Here is a 20,865-nt window from a genome sequence, read left to right on the forward strand (position 1 = left end):
CCAATTCACTCTCAATTTTCTCACATATCACATACGGTACCGCTCTGGCTTTGTGGTGCACTGGTCTGGCATCCGGGATGATGTGTATCACTACTTTGGTGCCCTTGAACGTTCCGACACTGGGTTGAAACAGTGACCCGAATTTTTGTAGGACCTGCGAGCATGAACTTCGCTCCATAGATGAAATGGCGTGCACATCTCCCCATTTCCAGTTCATCTCGGCTAGCTAGCTCCTTCCCAAAAGCGTGGGGCCATTTCCCGGAACAATCCAGAGTGGCAGCCGGTTCTGTGATCCATTGTGTGTTACCACCAGGTTTGCACTGCCCAGCACTGGGATGATTTCTTTGGTGTACGTGCGTAGCTGCGTGTCAATGCGTTCCAGTTTGGGCCTGCTAGCTCTGTGTGGCCATAGTCTCTCAAATTGTTGGATGCTCATAAGGGACTGGCTGGCTCCCGTATCCAGCTCCATGTGCACCGTGATGCCATTCAATAAAACTTTCATCATCATGGGTGGCGTTTTAGTGCATGAGCTGCGGACGTCAGCCACATGAACCCTCTGAACCTCAGCATCCATGGCTTGGCCCCAGGCATCATCCTGCATTGCAGACCCCTCGTCTGATTCCTCTGTTTCATAGATTAGCCTCGCTGCAGCCTTTCGGCACATTCTAGCCAAATGTCCTCTGGCATTACAATTCCTGCAGGTGAACTGCTGGAACTTGTAGCTTTTAGCAGTATGTCTACCCCCGCACCTCCAGCATTGGCTGAGATTGTTGTTCACAAAGGGGCTGTTACCAGGCATTCCTCTCTGATTGTCCCCTTGGTTGTTTCTAAGCACTCTGGTGGTGGGTGTCAATTGTCCCATCACGGGACGCATTGTTCCTCTTGATGGCGTGAACTGCCGATCCTCCTGCCATCGTCTCTGTTGCTGCTTGGGCGGTGTCGAATTGCTCTTGCCTGCCTGCCTGGGCGGTGTCGAATTGCCCTTGCCTGCCTGCGGGGTTCTGTATCACTTTTACAACATTAACTTCCTGGTTCATCGCAACGTTAAAACCAGGGTTGCTTGCGTAAATTATCTTGGTCTCCTCTTCCCCGCCAAGAAGGTCTGAGCTTTCAAAGCTGCCCTTTCCAAAGTCAAGTCCTTGCCCTCAATAAGCTTCCTGAAAATACCGGCATGATTAATGCCCTCAATGAAAAAATCCCTTAACATCTCCTCCCTGCAGGCGTCTGTGAACTTATAGAAGCTGGCCAAGCGCCTCAGGTTTGCAACGAAGTCCAAGATGTTTTGCCCTTCCCGACGCCGGTGTGTGTAGAACCGGTGCCGGGCCATGTGTACGCTGCTCATGGTTTCAGATGTTCGCTGATCAGCTGGCTGAGCTCTTCGAAGGACTTGTCGGCCGGCTTGAGAGGTGCAAGCAGGTCTTTCATCAGCGCGTACGTTTTTGTCCCGCAGCTTGTCAGTAGATGCGCCCTCCGCTTGTCAGCTGCTTCCACTCCCAGCCAGTCCTTTGTGACAAAGGTCTGCTGGAGTCGCTCCACAAAATCGTCCCAGTCCTCATCCACTCAGTAATGTTCCTCTGTGCTACCAGTGGCCATCTTTGTGGTTCAGTGATTCACGTTTCTCGTTGCCAGATGTAGAGTTCTCAACTCTAGAACATATTCACACGAGGCATATACTGCAGACAAGGTCATTCATGACTTGCACCTTTATTCCCCGGACCAAGGAGTGCTGAACCTGCGTGGAACCTCCCTTTAAGTACCTGGCTGACCAGGTAAGGAGTGTCTCCCACAAATTCACCCCCTGTGGTCAAGGTGTGTATTTCACAGTTGTATACAGTGTACAGTGTTGTTACATATTGGCTACAGTTATGTGAACGTTACAAACATGACAGTTTTAACAATCAAACTGAACCCTACCAGTTCATCCACCAGGTTCACAATTGCATGCCTCATCGTGGAGAACCTGGACTCAATTAACTGGGATTTGATTGAGTCTTGTGAGCATCATGTGATTGGCTAAGCCACTCACAGTGCAACAGCTCCACAACTATTTTAGTTGCTCCTGTAAATCAAATTTCAAATCAAATGCCCCCTGATTAAAGGGGCGGGGGGGGGGGGGGTCACTAAAACGGACACATTAACAAATTAACTTTTAACATTAATGGCTCAAATTAAAATTTGGTTGCCGGGGGTGATGATGCACTCCAGTCCCTCCGGTGCCCACCTCTCGCAGAAGGCCACAAGCGTACCAGTGGACACCATGAGCTCCATCTCCAGGGACACCCTGGCTCGGATGTAACCGCGGAAGAGAGGCAGGCAGTCAGGCTGAACGACCCCCTCGACTGCCCGCTGCCTGGACCGGTTGATGGCCACCTTGGCCATGGCCAGGAGCAGTCCTATGAGGAGACCTTCCGACCTGCCCGCTCCCCTCCGCATAGGGTGCTCAAAGATCAGGAGTGTGGGACTGAAGTGCAACCAGAATTTGAGGAGCAGCCCCTTCAAATAATGGAAGAGGAGCGGTAACCTCGCATATACAACATAAACATGGAACACGAACTTCTCCAGACCGCAGAAATTGCAGGCAGCCTGGGAGTCCGTGAACCAACTTAAAAATTTATTGTACAGGACTGCTCTGTGCAACACCCTCCAGGCCAAGTCCCCAACAAATAAAAGGAGGACATCCACATAGAGTGCACTCCACTGGGGAAGACGGCAAGATGGTGCGCCATGGCGTGTCCGGACGGCAGCCAAGGATGGCAAAGTGGAGAGTGTGCAAGAGCAGCCCGTACAGGAACCCCCTCCATGCAGAACTGAAAGGTACTGAGAGGATTTCCCGGAGGAGGCTCAAGTTGTGAGGCGCTGGCTCCCGAGGGAGGTTTCGGGGCTTGGCGTCGATGAGGAATTCTGTCCGGATGGGGGTCAGTTTGGACGGGACCACCCCACGTGCTTGAGCATCCTCAACGGAGTCAGGGCACAGTGCCGTTTTTAGCGACTCGATGGCATTGGCCGTGCGGCGGACGTCGGCCTAGGATAGGTGCCGTGCCAGCACGTCTGGTGCTACCCAGCCCACTCCTCTGCCAGGACGTCCCAGAACGCCCTGTGGAACTCCACAGTCAGCCCATCCAGCCGCGGGGACTTGCCCCTCGAGAGCCGGTCGAGGGCACCGGTCATCTCCGCCAGGCTTAGCGGAGCGTCCAGATTTTCGGCACCATCCGGGCCGACCTTCGGCAGGTCCTCCCACAAAATTCTACGCGCTTCCTCGCTGGATGGCTTCGATGAGAACAGAGCCCCGTAGTAGTCTCGCGCCCTGTTGCTGATGCCCTCCGGATCCGAGACGAGAGAGCCGTCGTCGGCCAGCAGCGTCAAGAGTTGCTTATGGACCCCCCGGCTTTTTTCCAGCGAGTAGAAGAAGGGGGAGCCGCGGCCCAGATCCCGCAGGAACCGGATCCGCGACCTCACGAATGCGCCTGCAGGTCCTTCAGCGCGGCCTTCTTCGCTTCGTACACCGTCCGCAGGACCGGGTCTTCGACGACTTGACCGAGATGGGATTCCAGGTCGAGTACCTCCTTCTCCAGGCGCCCCACCCTGGCCTCCCGCCTCTTGGTGAACCCCTTCGCGTAATCTTGACAGAAAAGACAGATGTGAGCCTTGCCAACGTCCCACAATAACCTCAAGGAGGGGAAGCCCCCCTGCTTCCTTCTCCAGTCGGACCAGAATCGACAGAATGAATCCTGGAACCGCTCGTCCTCCAGCAGTCGGTTGTTAAAGTGCCAGTACGCGGACCCGACCCACGCGCGGAGCGAAGCGAGCTCCGCCCACACCAGGTGGTGGTCCGAGCACGGCACCGTCCGCATGGAAGCCGCCAGAACTCAGGAGACGTACGCCCGGGATACGTAAAGGCGGTCGATTCTGGACCATCCTTTTCCAGGCCTCACCCAAGTAAAGGTGCTGGAGTCGGGGTGGAGATTTCACCAGACGTCCACCAAGTCGAAGGATCCAACCAGGTCCCTCAACTTCTCCATCGCCATCATCTCTGCGGGGCACCGGAGCAGTCCCTCGCCTCGAGGGTGCAGTTAAAATCCCCCCCGAGGACAATGCAGTCGCCGACGTCGACGGTGCCTAGAAGAGTGGACACTTCTTCGAAGGAGCGCACTTGCTGTGGGCTGGGCTGGGAGGGTGTACACGTTCACTAAATGGAGCGGCACGTCCCCCAGGTGAACCGTGACATGGAGCAAGCAGCCTGGCACAGGCTCCTTGACCCCTAAGATCTCCGGCTGCAAATGTGGTGCCAGCAAGATAGCCACCCCACAAGAAGTGGCAGTGAGGTGGCTCATGCAGACCTCTCCTTGCCATTCCAGGAGCCACGTGGCCTCGTCTCCCAGAACGGTGTGGGTTTCTTGCAGGAAGCACACCGCACATTTCCCCTCCCGTAGGAGCAAAAAATGGTTAAATCTATGGCGTGCCTTTCTGCCGCCGTTGATGTTGAGGCTGGCTATGGTTATCTTCAAGGCAAGAGCATAGTGCAATCTCTATCAAACCTACTGTGGGGAGGGAGCGGAGTCATGTGATGACCTCCACTTCCTCAGCAACCCAGCGAGGAATGTTTTGAGCCGGCGCAGCTCAAGGTTTTCTGGCATTGATAAGGTTCTGTCCGCATCCATGGTTTAGACGGCAGCGCAGACGGACCTGATGAGCAGCACTGGCTCGGACCATTTGTCCAGGGCCAGATGGGCTCTATTGCGTCGACCCTGGCATTCTGCCAAAAAGTCCAGGAGTTCCTTGGCAGGAATGAGGGGGCGCTCAGCGGTGGAAAGGAGGAGATCCATCGCCTCACTGGCGATGGACTCTAAATCCTCTCCCATGCCCACCACCGAGTCCCCGTCCTCCTCCGGGAGGTCGCCACCAGCGGCCGGTCCATCGACCGTACGGGGTACGGCAAATGGCCCGGCCGCACCATCTGGCCCTACCTCTGTCACAATCCCACATCCAGGATCGTCGGCAGAGGAGTTGCCCCTGGGCCCCTCCTGGGATGCCGGGTCGGGAAGCGGCAGAGGATGGGGGGCACTGGGGAGCACGGAGAAAATGGGCCAAAACCATCTCCATGTCCTCCAAGTCCCCCAGCGCCAACGTCAGGGACAAAGATTGGCGTTCCTCACCCTCCCTGCCACTATCCCCCGGGCCAGCGGGTGCTGGTCCCTGAAAATCATTTAATTTGTTTCCTTTTTCTGCCAGGTCGAGCAAATCCCGGGGGATGTTGATGTTTGGCTGGGCGGGCTCGGACTTGGCCTCTTCGGCCTCACCCGCCTCAGTCCCCGGGACGCTCGAGCCGGCGGTGGTACATTCTATTTGTGGCCCCGCGCCCCCTGCAGTTCTTCACCCCATCCCCGGGAAGCTCAGGCTGGGCAGCCTCGGCTGTCTCACCTTCCCAAGGGACAACTCCCCCCGCCTTCGGCGTGCATTGCGAGCGCTGGTGGGGGACGTGGGACACGTGCCAGGCATCAACTCCTTCACGGAGGTATCATGGTCATTCTCCGCTTCCCTGGAGTGGTGCCTTCTTTATTGTCTGGAAGGACGCGGGGACTAGGACATCTCCATGTCTGCCAGTGCTCCCGCCTCCATTCCCTCCTTCGGATTGTCTTGCCCGCACCTGAGCCCGACCACAGGTGGCAAACTCTCCGGGAAGCAGGTGTGGTCAAGGGATCGGGCTCGGGAGGCACCAAGCTCAACGGCGATAATACAGGACCGAGCGCATTGATTGGGCTTTCTGGCCCACTGAGGGGACTCTCCCGAAGGTGTTTAATTTTCTTCTGCGCCTTCCTTCCACGTGGACGCACTCCTTCCACCCCGCCGGAGGCCGGGATGACATTGGCCCCCGACGATGCCCGCGCATCTACGGCTCCCGACATGCGGACGGTAACATGGGTGGGGGGGTGCTGTGGCGGCGGCACTAGTCTCGGCCGCTTTAGATTTTTTAGCGGCCTTGGAGGCGGGGCAGTTCTTGCGGACATGCGTCACCTCCTTACAGGCATGGCACCGCACGCCGTCTGATGTCCAGAAGACGCGGTAGGCTGTCCCTTCGTGGACCACATTGAATGCATCTTCTGTTACCTCCTCCCGGGCCAGCTGGACGAAAAGCTGGCACCGGAAGGAGAACACATGATGGAGGCTAACCTCCCTGAAGCTGAGCGTAATCGGATTTATCCCCAACCTTACTTCCCCCAGTTGACGTAGGTGGGGGAGGAGGAGCTCACTGGGAACAAAGGGCGGGACGTTAGAAATGACGAGTCTCTGCATGGTGGCCTTGAGAGAATCCACTGGCAGGAAGGTCCCACCCACTGTGAGTCCCATACTAAGGGCCAGGGACACCGCCCACTCCGACCCCAGCGTTCCTGTACATTTTTGAGGCGGCGACAATGGCCGAGGGGCCGACAACCCCAGCCACTGCACTCACGCACTTCTCAATTGTCATGTGGGGGTGGGTGTAGCTCTTGACCCCATTATTTTTTGTTATTAGTGTAAAAGGTGGCAGGGCAGCAGGAGCAGCAGGAGCTGCCATGGCCGTGGATGCCAGGCGCGCATGTGTTTATGCTGGTCCGCCACCGGCAAAGATGGACTTGCCATTACAGGGTCCCTTTAAGGACTACACCCACCCCAATGTCACAGGTCGACAGGTCTTAGTTGTCTCCTTAATTGAGCAGAGGTAGCTCTTAATTAGGCACACCTCTCTCCTGCTTGATTAATAATGGTGGAGGGACCTTTTTCCCTTTGCTCGGTTGTTTTACTTATTAAAAAAGAGGAGAGGCCGCTCAGAACATAAGAACATAAGAACATAAGAATTAGGAACAGGAGTCGGCCATCTAACCCCTCGAGCCTGCTCCGCCATTCAACAAGATCATGGCCGTGGACTCAGCTCCACTTACCCGCCCGCTCCCCATAACCTTTAATTCCCTTATTGGTTAAAAATCTATCTATCTGTGATTTGAATACATTCAATGAGCCAGCCTCAACTGCTTCCTTGGGCAGAGAATTCCACAGATTCACAACCCTTTGGGAGAAGAAATTCCTTCTCAACTCGGTTTTAAATTGGCTCCCCCGTATTTTGAGGCTGTGCCCCCTAGTTCAAGTCTCCCCGACCAATGGAAACAACCTCTCTGCCTCTATCTTGTCGATCCCTTTCATTATTTTAAATGTTTCTATAAGATCACCCCTCACCCTTCTGAACGCCAATGAGTAAAGACCCAGTCTACTCAATCTATCATCATAAGGTAACTCCCTCATCTCCGGAATCAGCCGAGTGAATCGTCTTTGTACCCCCTCCAAAGCGAGTATATCCTTCCTTAAGTAAGGTGACCAAAACTGCACGCAGTACTCCAGATGTGGCCTCACCAGATACAGAGTGAGAGAGAGAGAGAGGGATGGGAAAGAGGGAGGCTGTGAGGGCAGGGTCGCCCCTCACAGTGTTGGGTGGGAACTCGGATGGGTGCACTCTCCGATGGCAAATACAAAGTCTTTATACTCTTCTGGCGGGGGAAGAAGACACCTTCACCCGGGATGGCTGGAGCCACCCAGGCACAGTCAAAGGTTGGCACGCCGCAGGCAAAGGTTACTCGGGCAGATAGGGAATGGGTGACCATCAGGCAGAGCAGTGGAAGGAAGGTAGTGCAGGGGTCCCCTGCGGTCATCCCCTTCCAAAACAAATACACCATTTTGGATACTGTTGGGGGGATGACTCATCAGGGGAAGGCAGCAGCAGCCAAGTTCATGGCACCATGGGTGGCTCTGCTGCACAGCAGGGCAGGAAAAAGAGTGGGAGAACTATAGTGGTAGGGAATTCTATTGTAAGGGGAATAGATAGGTGTTTCTGCGGCTGCAATCGAGACTCCAGGATGGTATGTTGCCTCCCTGGTGCAAGGGTCAATGATGTCTCGGAGCCACTGCAGGACATTTTGGAGGGGGAGGGTGAACAGCCAGTTGTCATGGTGCATATAGGTACCAACGATATAAGTAAAAAACGGGATGAGGTCCTACAAGACGAATTTAGGGAGCTAGGAGTTAAATTAAAAAGCAGGACCTCAAAGGTAGTAATCTCCGGATTGCTACCAGTGCCATGTGCTAGTCAGAGTAGGAATCGCAGGATAGCTCAGATGAATACGTGGCTTGAGCAGTGGTGCAGAAGGGAGGGATTCAAATTCCTGGGACATTGGGACCGGTTCTGGGGGAGGTGGGACCAGTCCAAATGGGACGGTCTGCACCTGGGCAGGACAGGAACCAATGTCCTAGGGGGAGTGTTTGCTAGTGCTGTTTGGGAGGGGTTAAACTAATATGGCAGGGAGATGGGAACCTATGCAGGGAGACAGAGGGGAATAAAATGGAGACAGAAGCAAAAGATAGAAAGAAGAAAAGTAAAAGTGGAGGGCAGAGAAGCCCAAGGCAAAAATCAAAAAGGGCCACATTGCAGCAAAAATCTAAAGGCACTAAGTGTGTTAAAAAGACAAGCCTGAAGGCTCTGTGCCTCAATGCGAGGAGTATTCGTAATATGGTGGACGAATTAACTGCACAAACAGCTATTAACGAATATGATATAATTAGGATTACGGAGACATGGCTCCAGGGTGACCAAGGCTGGGAACTCAACATCCAGGGGTATTCAACATTCAGGATGGATAGACAGAAAGGAAAAGGAGGTGGGGTAGCGTTGCTGGTTAAAGAGGAAATTAACGCAATAGTAAGGAAGGACATTAGCTAGGATGATGTGGAATCTGTATGGGTGGAGCTACGGAATACCAAAGGGCAGAAAATGCTAGTGGGAGTTGTATACAGACCACCAAACAGTAGTAGTGAGGTTGGGGACAGCATCAAACAAGAAATTATGGATGCGTGCAATAAAGATACAGCAGTTATCATGGGTGACTTTAATCTACATATAGATTGGGCTAACCAAACTGGTAGCAGTACGGTGGAGGAGGATTTCCTGGAGTGTATTAAGGATGGTTTTCTGAACCAATATGTCGAGGAACCAACTAGAGGGCTGGCCATCCTAGACTCGGAGCCACTGCAGGACATTTTGGAGGGGGAGGGTGAACAGCCAGTTGTCATGGTGCATATAGGTACCAACGATATAAGTAAAAAACGGGATGAGGTCCTACAAGACGAATTATTCGTAATATGGTGGACGAATTAACTGCACAAACAGCTATTAACGAATATGATATAATTAGGATTACGGAGACATGGCTCCAGGGTGACCAAGGCTGGGAACTCAACATCCAGGGGTATTCAACATTCAGGATGGATAGACAGAAAGGAAAAGGAGGTGGGGTAGCGTTGCTGGTTAGAGAAGAAACTAACTCAACAGTAAGGAGAAAGGATTAATTAGCAATCTTGTTGTGCGAGGCCCCTTGGGAAAGAGTGACCATAAATTCTTTATTGAGATAGAGAATGACACAGTTAATTCAGAGACTAGGGTCCTGAACTTAAGGAAAGGTAACTTCGATGATATGAGATGTGAATTGGCTAGAATAGACTGGTGAATGATACTTAAAGGGTTGACGGTGGACAGGCAATGGCAAACATTTAAAGAGCACATGGATGAACTTCAACAATTGTGCATCCCTGTCTGGAGTAAAAACAAAATGGGGAGGGTGGCTCAACCGTGGCTAACAAGGGAAATTAGGGATAGTGTTAAATTCAAGGAAGAGGCATATATATTGTCAAGAAAAAGCTGAAAACCTGAGGACTTGGAGAAATTTAGAATTCAGCAGAGGAGGACAAAGGGTTTAATTAGGAGGGGGAAAATAGAGTATGAGAAGAAGCTTGCTGGGAACATAAAAACTGACTGCAAAAGCTTCTATAGATATGTGAAGAGAAAAAGATTAGTGAAGCCAAACGTAGGTCCCTTGCAGTCAGATCAGGTGAATTTATAATGGGGAACAAAGAAATGGCAGACCAATTGAACAAATACTTTGGTTCTGTCTTCACTAAGGAAGACACAAATAACCTTCCGGAAATAATAGGGGACCGATGGTCTAGCGAGAAGGAGAAACTGAAGGAAATCCTTATTAGTCAGGAAATTGTGTTAGGAAAATTGATGGGATTGAAGGCTGATAAATCCCCAGAGCCTGATCGTCTACATCCCAGAGTACTTAAGGAAGTGGCCCTAGAAATAGTGGTTGCATTGGTGATCATTTTCCAACAGTCTCTCGACTCTGGATCAGTTCCTATGGACTGGAGGGTAGCTAATGTAACCCTACTTTTTAAAAAAGGAGCGAGAGAGAAAACGGGGAATTATAGACCGGTTAGCCTGACATCAGTGGTGGGGAAAATGTTGGAATCAATTATTAAAGATGAAATAGCAGCGCATTTGGAAAGCAGTGATAGGATCAGTCCAAGACAGCATGAATTTATGAAAGGGAAATCATGCTTGACAAATCTTCTAGAATTTTTGAGGATGTAACTAGTAGAGTGGACAAGGGAGAACCAGTGAATGTGGTGTATTTGGATTTTCAAAAGGCTTTTGACAAGGTCCCACAACAGAGATTGGTGTACAAAATTAAAGCACATGGTATTGGGGGTAATGTATTGACGTGAATAGAGAACTTGTTGGCAGACAGGAAGCAGAGAGTCGGGATAAACAGGTCCTTTTCAGAATGGCAGGCAGTGACTAGTGGGGTGCTGCAGGGCTCAGTGCTGGGACCCCAGCTATTTACAATATACATCAATAATTTAGATGAAGGAATTGAGAGTAATACCTCCAAGTTTGCAGATGACACTAAGCTGGGTGGTGGTGTGAGCTGTGAGGAGGATGCTAAGAGGCTGCAGGGTGACTTGGACAGGTTAGGTGAGTGGCAAATGCATGGCAGATGCAGTATAATGTGGATAAATGTGAGGTTATCCACTTTGGTGGCAAAAACACGAAGGTAGAATATTATCTGAATGGCGGGAGATTAGGAAAAGGGGAGGTGCAATGAGACCTGGGTGTCATGGTATATCAGTCATTGAAAGTTGGCATGCATGTGCAGCAGGCGGTGAAGAAGGCAAATGGCATGTTGGCCTTCATAGCTATGGGATTTGAGTATAGGAGCAGAGAGGTCTTGCTGCAGCTGTACAGGGCCTTGGTGAAGCCTCACCTGGAATATTGTGTTCAGTTTTGGTCTCCTAATCTGAGGAATGATGTCCTTGCTAATGAGGGAGTGCAGCGAAGGTTCACCAGACTGATTCCCAGGATGGCGGGACTGACATATCAAGAAAGACTGGATCAACTGGGCTTGTATTCACTGGAGTTTAGAAGGATGAGAGGGTATCTCATAGAAACATATAAAATTCTGACGGGACTGGACAGGTTAGATGCAGGAAGAATGTTCCTGATGTTAGGGGAGTCCAGAACCCGGGGTCACAGTTTAAGGATAAGGGGTTATCCATTTAGGACTGAGATGAGGAGAAACTTCTTCACTCGGAGAGTTGTTAACCTGTGGAATTCTCTTCCGCAGAGAGTTGTTGATGCCAGTTCGTTAGATATATTCAAGAGGGAGTTGGATATGGCCCTTACGGCTAAAGGGATCAAGGGGTATGGAGAGAAAGCAGGAAAGGGGTACTGAGCTGAATGATCAGCCATGATCTTATTGAATGGTGGTGCAGGCTCGACGGTCCGAATGGTCTACTCCTGCACCTATTTCCTATGTTTCTATGTTTCTATGTCATCCACCAGGTGTTAACGATGTAATTAATGGGACAAAGACTCCACCCAGGCAGCTCCAGCCATCCTGTAGTGTATTTAGATTTCCAAAAGGCATTCGATAAGGTGCCACACAAAAGGTTACTGCAGAAGATAAAGGTACGCGGAGTCAGAGGAAATGTGTTCGCATGGATAGAGAATTGGCTAACAGAAAGCAGAGAGTCGGGATAAATGGGTCCTTTTCGGGTTGGAAATCGGTGGTTAGTGGTGTGCCACAGGGATCGGTGCTGGGACCACAACTGTTTACAATACACATAGATGACCTGGAAGAGGGGACAGAGTGTAGTGTAACAAAATTTGCAGACGACACAAAAATTTGTGGGAAAGCGGGTTGTGTAGAGGACACAGAGAGGCTGCAAAGAGATTTAGATAGGTTAAGTGAATGGGCTAAGGTTTGGCAGATGGAATACAATGTCGGAAAATGTGAGGTCATCCACCTTGGGAAAAAAAACAGTAAAAGGGAATATTATTTGAATGGGAAGAAATTACAACATGCTGTGGTGCAGAGGGACCTGGGGGTCCTTGTGCATGAATCCCAAAAAGTTAGTTTGCAGGTGCAGCAGGTAATCAGGAAGGCGAATGGAATGTTGGCCTTCATTGCGAGAGGGATGGAGTACAAAAGCAGGGAGGTCCTGCTGCAACTGTACAGGGTATTGGTGAGGCCGCACCTGGAGTACTGCGTGCAGTTTTGGTCACCTTACTTAAGGAAGGATATACTAGCTTTGGAGAGGGTACAGAGACGATTCACTTGGCTGATTCCGGAGATGAGGCAGTTACCTTATGATGATAGATTGAGTAGACTGGGTCTTTACTCGTTGGAGTTCAGAAGCATGAGGGCCGATCTTATAGAAACATTTAAAATAATGAAAGGGATAGACAAGATAGAGGCAGAGAGATTGTTTTCACTAGTCGGGGAGACTAGAACTAGGGGGCACAGCCTCAAAATACAGGGGAACCAATTTAAAACCGAGTTGAGAAGGAATTTCTTCTCCCAGAGGGTTGTGAATCTGTGAAATTCTCTGCCCAGGGAAGCAGTTGAGGCTAGCTCATTGAATGTATTCAAATCACAGATGGATAGATTTTTAACCAATAAGGGAATTAAGGGTTATAGGGAGCGGGCGGGTAAGTGGAGCTGAGTCCACGGCCAGATCAGCCATGATCTTGTTGAGTGGCGGAGCAGACTTGAGGGGCTAGATGGCCAACTCCTGTTCCTAATTCTTATGTTCTTATGTTCTTATGTCCCGGGCCAGGCAATGGGGGAGGTGTGTTTTAGAGGTGTGTGGTGCCTAGTTATTGGCAGGAACCCCACGCGCTTACACACCCAACCATGATATTCAGGCCTTCTTAATAATCTTCGTTCCTCCCCCCACTTACAAAACAAAGTCTTTTGTGGTGCGTGCACCAAAGACACCCACCTGTAGATGTTGAATAATGGCTCTCCCTCCTTCCACACAGACGATGTTGTTTTCCGAGTTGTTGCAGTTTGTTCTCTTTCCTTTCTTTCCAACTCTTTGGCAGCAGTGATGCAGCTCTTGCTCTCCTGCTCCCTCTCAAGGTGTTGAAACAGACGGCCCCTTTCTCCTCTCCTGGAAACTCAGGTTGCAGGCAGACAGCAGCAGCAGTTGTACCTCCTTCCACCAGGCTCACAGCTCTCAAGTGGCTAAGCCACTCCCACAACAGCTCCACAACTATTTTAGTTGTGTACTTTAATCTAATCAAGTGCCCCTGATTAAAGAGTGGGCACACTCCAAATACTTTTCACCTGCCCCCTTGTTTTTTTTGAGAGCACAAAAACACAAATTTTACAAGTGCCCCTTGGCTAAAAGGGCGGAGGGGCACTAAAACCCAGCAATAAAACAAATTAAACTTTAAACATATAAAAGCAAATTAAAATTTGGTTGCCGGGAGTGATGATGCACTCCAGTCCCTCCGGCGCCCACCTCTCGCGGAAGGCCGCGAGTGTACCGGTGGACACCACATGCTCCATCTCCAGGGACACCCTGGCGTGGATGTAACCGCGGAAGAGAGGCAGGCAGTCGGGCTGAATGACCCCCTCGACTGCCCGCTGCCTGGACCGGCTGATGGCCCCCTTGGCCATGCCCAGGAGCAGTCCCACGAGGATGCATTCCGACCTGCCCGCTCCCCTCTGCACAGGGTGCCCAAAGATCAGTAGTGTGGGACTGAAGTGCAACCAGAATTTGAGGAGCAGCCCCTTCAAATATTGGAAGCAACAGCTTCACAACTCTTTTGAAGACAAAATTAAACATTTAAATCAAGTGCCTCCCGATCTGGGGGAAACTCCAAACACTTTTCACATGCCCTTTTTTTTGTGTTTTTTCTTTTTGGTGATTTTTGGGGGGTTTTTGGTTTTTTTTTTGGGCAGTAAAACCATAAATTTTACAAGTGCCCCTTATAAAAGGGGAGGGGGACACTAAAGCCGGCAATTAAAACAAATTAAACTTTAAAACATATAAAATCAAATGAAGATTTGGTTGCCGGGGGTGATGATGCACTCCAGTCCCTCCGGCGCCCACCTCTCACGGAAGGCCACGAGCGTACCGGTGAACACCGTGTGCTCCATCTCCAGGGACACCCAGGCCTGGATGTAGGCGCGGAAGAGAGGCAGGCAGTCGGGTTGAATGACTCCCTCGACCGCCCGCTGCCTGGACCGGCTGATGGCACCCTTGGCCGTGCCCAGGAGCAGTCCTACGAGGAGGCCCTCGGACCTACCCGCTCCCCTCTGCACAGGGTGCCCAAAGATCAGGAGTGTGGGACTGAAGTGCAGACAGAATTTGAGGAGCAGCCCCTTCAAATATTGGAAGCAACAGCTTCACAACTCTTTTGAAGACAAAATTAAACATTTAAATCAAGTGCCCCCCGATCTGGGGGACACTCCAAACACTTTTCACATGCCCTTTTTTTTGTTGGGTTTTTTTTGGTGATTTTTGTGTTTTTTGGGGTTTTTTTGGGGCAGTAAACCATAAATTTTACAAGTGCCCCCTATAAAAGGGGAGGGGGACACTAAAACCTGGCAATTAAACAAATTAAACTTTAAAAAATATAAAATCAAATTAAAATTTGGTTGCCGGGGGTAATAATGCACTCCAGTCCCTCCGGCGCCCACCTCTCGCAGAAAGCCGCGAGCGTACCGGTGGACACCGCGTGCTCCATCTCTAAGGACACCCTGGCCCGGATGTAAGCATGGAAGAGAGGCAGGCAGTCAGGCTGAATGACCCCCTCGACTGCCCGCTGCCTGGACCGGCTGATGGCACCCTTGGCCGTGCCCAGGAGCAGTCCTACGAGGAGGCCCTCGGACCTACCCGCTCCCCTCCGCACAGGGTGCCCAAAGATCAGGAGTGTGGGACTGAAGTGCAGACAGAATTTGAGGAGCAGCCCCTTCAAATATTGGAAGCAGCAGCTTCACAAACTTGTGAGCATGTTCACAGGTGCATACATTAGAGTAGCATATTTGGATTATAAAGGCATTCGATAAGATGCCATGTAAAAGGTTGTTACGCAAGATTGTGATAACGCTGAAGGGTTTGGAGGTAATATATTAGCATGGAGAGACGATTGGTTAACAGACAGAAAAAAGGGTAGGGATAGATGAGTCATGTTCAGGTTGACAACTGTAACTAGTGGGATGCTGCAAGGATCAGTGCTTGTGTCTTAGCTATTTACAATCCATATTAATAACTTAGATGAAGGGACTGAGTGTAATGTATCCAAGTTTGCTGACAATACAAAGATATGTGGGAAAGTAAGCTGTGAGGAGTACACTCAGGGGAAAAAAATTAGTCCCCTTAGTGCCTCCCATTAGCACCAGCAAGTGGCGTTAATGGGGAGCTAGACCAGTATTGCTGGCGTGAGGTGAATCCAGCACCGCACGCCAAATCCTGCCGTCCCTTGTAGCACTACCGGTAAGAGGTATCGCCAGGAATATCAACATCGGGTGTATCGTGACATCAGTGAGTGTGCAACGCTCACTGACTGCCCGATCTGCTACATTGATTCTGGCCACTTACCTTAGCACCTGGAGCAAACACCTACAAGAGAGCTGGCTTGAATTACCAGGAAGCCGGTTCCAGGATTATTATTTAAAGGGATCATCAGTAAGCAGTCGCAGCTGGTAAGTTAGTGCTGTTTCAGTGGTTTCTTGTCAGTTTCACATACTGCAACAGTTTCATTCAGTAATTTCAAGTTTTTTTGTATAAGGAGTATTGTGGCAACTAAAATGTAGCTACATTTATTCTTCAAAGAATCAAACTGCTACATTTGGTAACATTAATGGGGACTGTACTTGCAGTCAACCTTGCCCTCCAGGATCTACAGTGGAGGGAGCGGAGGCAGCGAGAAAGACTGGAACATGTGGCCAGAGGGAAGAGGAGGGCCATCAGGCCTTGCCCTCCGAGGGTATTTTTGAGAGCACTTTTTCTACCTCAAATTCAGTGAGGAGCAGCGTATTAGAAGGCTCCGCTTCATTAAGGAAGTGGTCACAGAACTCTGCCACCTCTTGCAACCAGCCTCAGATCAAGGCGACCACGGCTCTCCCAGTGGCAGTCACTGTCACCATCGCCCTCAATTTCTTCACCAGTGGATCCTTCCAGTCTGCAACAGGAGTCACAGCTAACATCTCGCAGTTCGCCATCTAACGCTGCACCCTGGAGGTCACAGAGGCTCTCTACAGTAGGAGAAGGGACTACATTTCTATCGCCATCACCAGAGAAAAGCAGGACGTGCGTGCATGTGACTTTGCCAGTTTAGCGGGATTCCTCATGGTGCAGGGCGCCATTGATTGCACCCATGTGGTTTTGCAGGCACTGCATAATGATCCTGAGATCTTCCGTAACCGCAAAGGCTACCACTCACTTAATGTGCAGTTGGTGTGCGAATATGCATAACGAATCCTCACCGTCAATACCTGCTATTCTGGCAGCAGCCACGATGCCTTCATCTTGTGCCAGACCGGTGTGCCAGCACTCTTCCAGCCAGAACGGCAAGCTCGCAACTGACTGCTCAGAGTCAAGGACTATCCACTCTCCAGCTGGCTCATAACTTTCCTCCACAACCCCAACACTCCTGCCCAGCACTCATATGATGAGAGCCATGCTCCCACCAGGAACATCATGGAGCAGACCATCAGCCTGCTGAAGCAATGGTTCCACTGCCTTGACCTCTGGGGAGGAGTCCTCCAGTACTCAGCTGAGCAGGTGTCCCATTTCATGGTGGTCTGCTGCATGTTCCATGACTTGGCCATAAGGGCCCAGCCCTTGTTACCAGGGATTGTGGGACCATCTCAGGAGCTGCAAGAGGGAGAAGAGGAAAAGGAAGATGAGGAGGACAAGGAGGATGAGGAGAAGGAACAGGAGCGAGGGAGGAGGTAGCTACTCAATCGGCTGCAGTTCAAATGTATTAAACCCCAGATCCCCATTGCGCACCACATCCCGATTGTTTCATTCCTGTCGCAGGCCATATCACAGCACAAAGGTGAAATAAGACACACCACAAAAGAATCCAAACTGAATTAATACATTTATTAAAAATCAGTGAACACATATTTACACCAAAAATATTAACTAATCACCCTTGTGCAATTCCTTAGTGCCTGTTGTTACTGTGCCTTTGACTACACTAGTGCTCCTACAAAGTGTTGGCCCAGTGGATGAAGCAGGATGGGTGGAAGACTACTGAGCATTTATGCGGGAGACTTCAGATGGCCTTGCAGGATGCCCTCGACCAGCTCTGGGCCGGGAAGGCCTGGCTGTAGACTGCACCACCTCAGCATGGGTGGCAGCAATCTGGGCTGGCTAGATGACAGGCAGCAGCAAGAGCAATGACGGAATGGCAGTGGTGGGAGCAGGAATGCCGTCATCCTGAGAGAGGGCAGTATGTTCCTGATCCACTGACCCACTCCCGCTCCCCTGAGGCAGCACCTCAGCATCCCTATCAATCTGTTGGAGCACAGATTGCTGGCCTGCTGCGAAACCATGAAAGCTCCGGTCGATGGTGGTAGACCCAGCCACAATAGCAGCAGTCAGAGCTTGAATGCCACCAAGCTGAGACTGCATGAGAGCAGTCTGAGATTGGATGCCACCAAGCCTAGACTGCATTACAGCACTCAGACATTGCATTGCTGCCACCTGTGCTGCAATGGAAGCTACCAGATCGCCCATCACATGGGATATCAGGTCTGGGTTGCCACGGTCTGGGTGAGGGGGAAGTGGGATGTGAGAAGAAAGAGTAGAGAATAACATATCGTTGTTGTCCCCAAAATGATCAACATCACCAGTGGCCACAACGCCCACTGCTTGGAGCCCAATAATCTGCAGCACTCGATTCTCCAACGCAGACAGTGGTTGGGTGTCTGCTTGTCTCCTGCCTGTGCACTCCTGCTCCCTCCTGTTGTGAGCCACCTTGGTTTGCAAGAGAAAGGAAAGTGTGTGAGTGAGTGCGGAGCAATGTGTTTGGGTGATGTGCCTGCCATAGTTGAATAGCTGTCATTGTTTGCAAGGTGTGAGATACAGGTGCGTGTGTTGGTAGGTTGAGATTGTGGGTAAGTGCTGGGGTGTGCTGCTTTGGGCAGTGTGTGAAGATTGTGGCTCAGATGGTGGTATGTAGCATTTAGTCACCCTGACCACCCGAGTGAGGTTGTTAAATTTCTTCCTGCACTGGGTGTGGGTCCTGGGGATCACAGTGCTGCCCGAGATGTGGTGCCCGAGACATGCTGCGCTACCTCCCTTCACGTGGTGCGGTTGACTTGTAGTGAGGGCCTCCTGCCACTTGTCAGGTAAACCACTGCCCTCCGTCTCTCCATAGCAAACACCAACGCCTCCAATGCTTGATCGCCGAAACTGCGGACTCTCTTTCTGGGGCATGGATCTGCCATGAGTACAGCTGCTTTAGTCCTCTGGCTCCTTCTCCTTGACCTGCTGCTGCTTGCTGAGGCAACTGCACAGCCAGCAATGCTGAAAATAAGGTTCTGCAGCATCAATGAAGCTTCCCTTTAAGTACTGAAAAAAGCCTGTGGCAATCATGACTTACGATTAGACTGCACCAGATATTGGTCCACCCTTTGAGTGTAACGCCAATGAGCTTGGGTATTAAGACTTGAATTAGCGCTCCAATCATTTCTTTGAGCAGTGAGCATGAAATTTCTATGCAGTTTAAAGGACTGGCATTAATTCTCCAACTTTTCTACTGTCACTGCCCATTCCTTGGCTCTAATAAAAAATTCTAGCCCAAAGAGCCTACAGAAGGATACAGACGGGTTAAATGATTGGGCAAAATGATGGCAGATGGAGTATAATGTGGAGAAATGTGAGGATATTTACTTTGGTAGGAAGAATAGAAAAACAGAATATTTTTAAATGGTGAGAAATGGTGTTCAGAGAAATTTAGGTGTCATCGTACAGGAATCGCAGGGAGTTAGCATGTTGAAAGAGTTTGGGTGGAGATAAGGAATAATGAAGGGAAAAAGTCACTGGTGGGTGTAGTCTATAGGTCCCCTAACAGTAGCAACACTGTTAGTCGGAGCATAAACTAGGAAATAGTGGGGGCTTGTAAAAAGGCAACAGCAATAATCATGGGTGATTTTAACCTCCATATTGATTGGACAAATCAAATTAGTCAGGGTAGCCTTGAGGAGGAGTTCATAGAGTGAGTAAGGGATGGGTTCCTTGAACAGTATGTAACGGAACCAACCAAGGGGCAGGCTATCTTAGATCTGGTCTTGTGTAATGAGACAGGATTAATAAACAATCTCCTAGTAAAGGATCCCCTTGGAATGAGTGATCACAGCATGGTTGAATTTCAAATTCAGGTGGAGGGTGAGAAAGTTGGATCTCTAACCAGCGTACTAAGCTTAAATAAAGGAGACTATGAAGGTATGAGGGCAGAGTTTGGTAAAGTGGACTGGGAAAATAGATTACAGTGTAGGACGGTTGATGAACAGTGGTGTACATTTAAGGAGATATTTCACAACTCTCAAGAAAAATATATTCCAGTGAGGAGGAAAGGGTGCAAGAGAAAAGATAACCATCCGTGGCTAACTAAAGAAATAAAGGACAGTATTCAATTAAAAACAAGGGCATACAAAGTGGCCAAAACTAGTGGGAGGACAGAAGATTGGGAAGCTTTTAAAAGCCAGCAAAGAACTACTAAAAAAAAGATTAAGAAAGGGAGGATAGACTATAAAAGTAAACTAGCGTAAAATATAAAAACAGATAGCAAGAGTTTCTATAGGTATATAAAAAGGAAAAGGGTGGCTAAAGTAAATGTTGGTCCCTTAGAGGACGAGACCGGGGAATTCATAATGGGGAACATGGAGATGGCAGAAACTCTGAACAAATATTTTGTATCAGTCTTTACGGTAGAGGACAATAACAATATTCCGACAGTGGATAGTCTCGGGGCTATAGTGGGGAGGAACTTAACACAATCACAATCACTAAGGAGGTGGTACTCAGTAAGATAATGGGACTAAAAGCAGATAAATCCCTTGGACCTGATGGTTTGCATCCTAGGGTCTTTACAGAAGTAGCAGCAGGGATTGTGAATGCATTGGTTGTAATTTATCAAAATTCCCTGGATTCTGGGAAGGTCCCAGCAGATTGGAAAAATGTAAATGTAGCGCCCCTATTTTAAAAAGGAGGCAGACAAAAAGCAGGAAACTATAGATCAGTTAGCCTAACATCTGTGATTGGGAAAATGTTGGAGTCTATTATTAAAGAAACAGTAGAAGGACATTTGGAAAAGCAAAATTCAGTCAGGCAGAGTCAGCATGGATTTATGAAGGGGAAGTCATGTTTGACAAATTTGCTGGAATTCTTTGAGGATGTAACGAACAGGATGGATAAAGGGGAACCAGTGGATGTGGTGTATTTGGACTTCCAGAAGGCATTTGACAAGGTGCCACATAAAAGGTTATTGCACAAGATAAAAGTTCACGGGGTTGGGGGTAATATATTAGCATGGATAGAGGATTGGCTAACTAACAGAGAACAGAAAGTTGGGATAAATGGTTCATTTTCTGGTTGGCAACCAGTAACTAGTGGGGTGCCGCAGGGATCAGTGCTGGGACCCCAACTATTTACAATCTATAATAACGAATTTGAAGAAGGGACTGAGTGTAATGTAGC

Source organism: Pristiophorus japonicus, chromosome 1, assembly GCF_044704955.1.
Source record: "Pristiophorus japonicus isolate sPriJap1 chromosome 1, sPriJap1.hap1, whole genome shotgun sequence".
Taxonomy (NCBI): Eukaryota; Metazoa; Chordata; class Chondrichthyes; family Pristiophoridae; genus Pristiophorus; species Pristiophorus japonicus.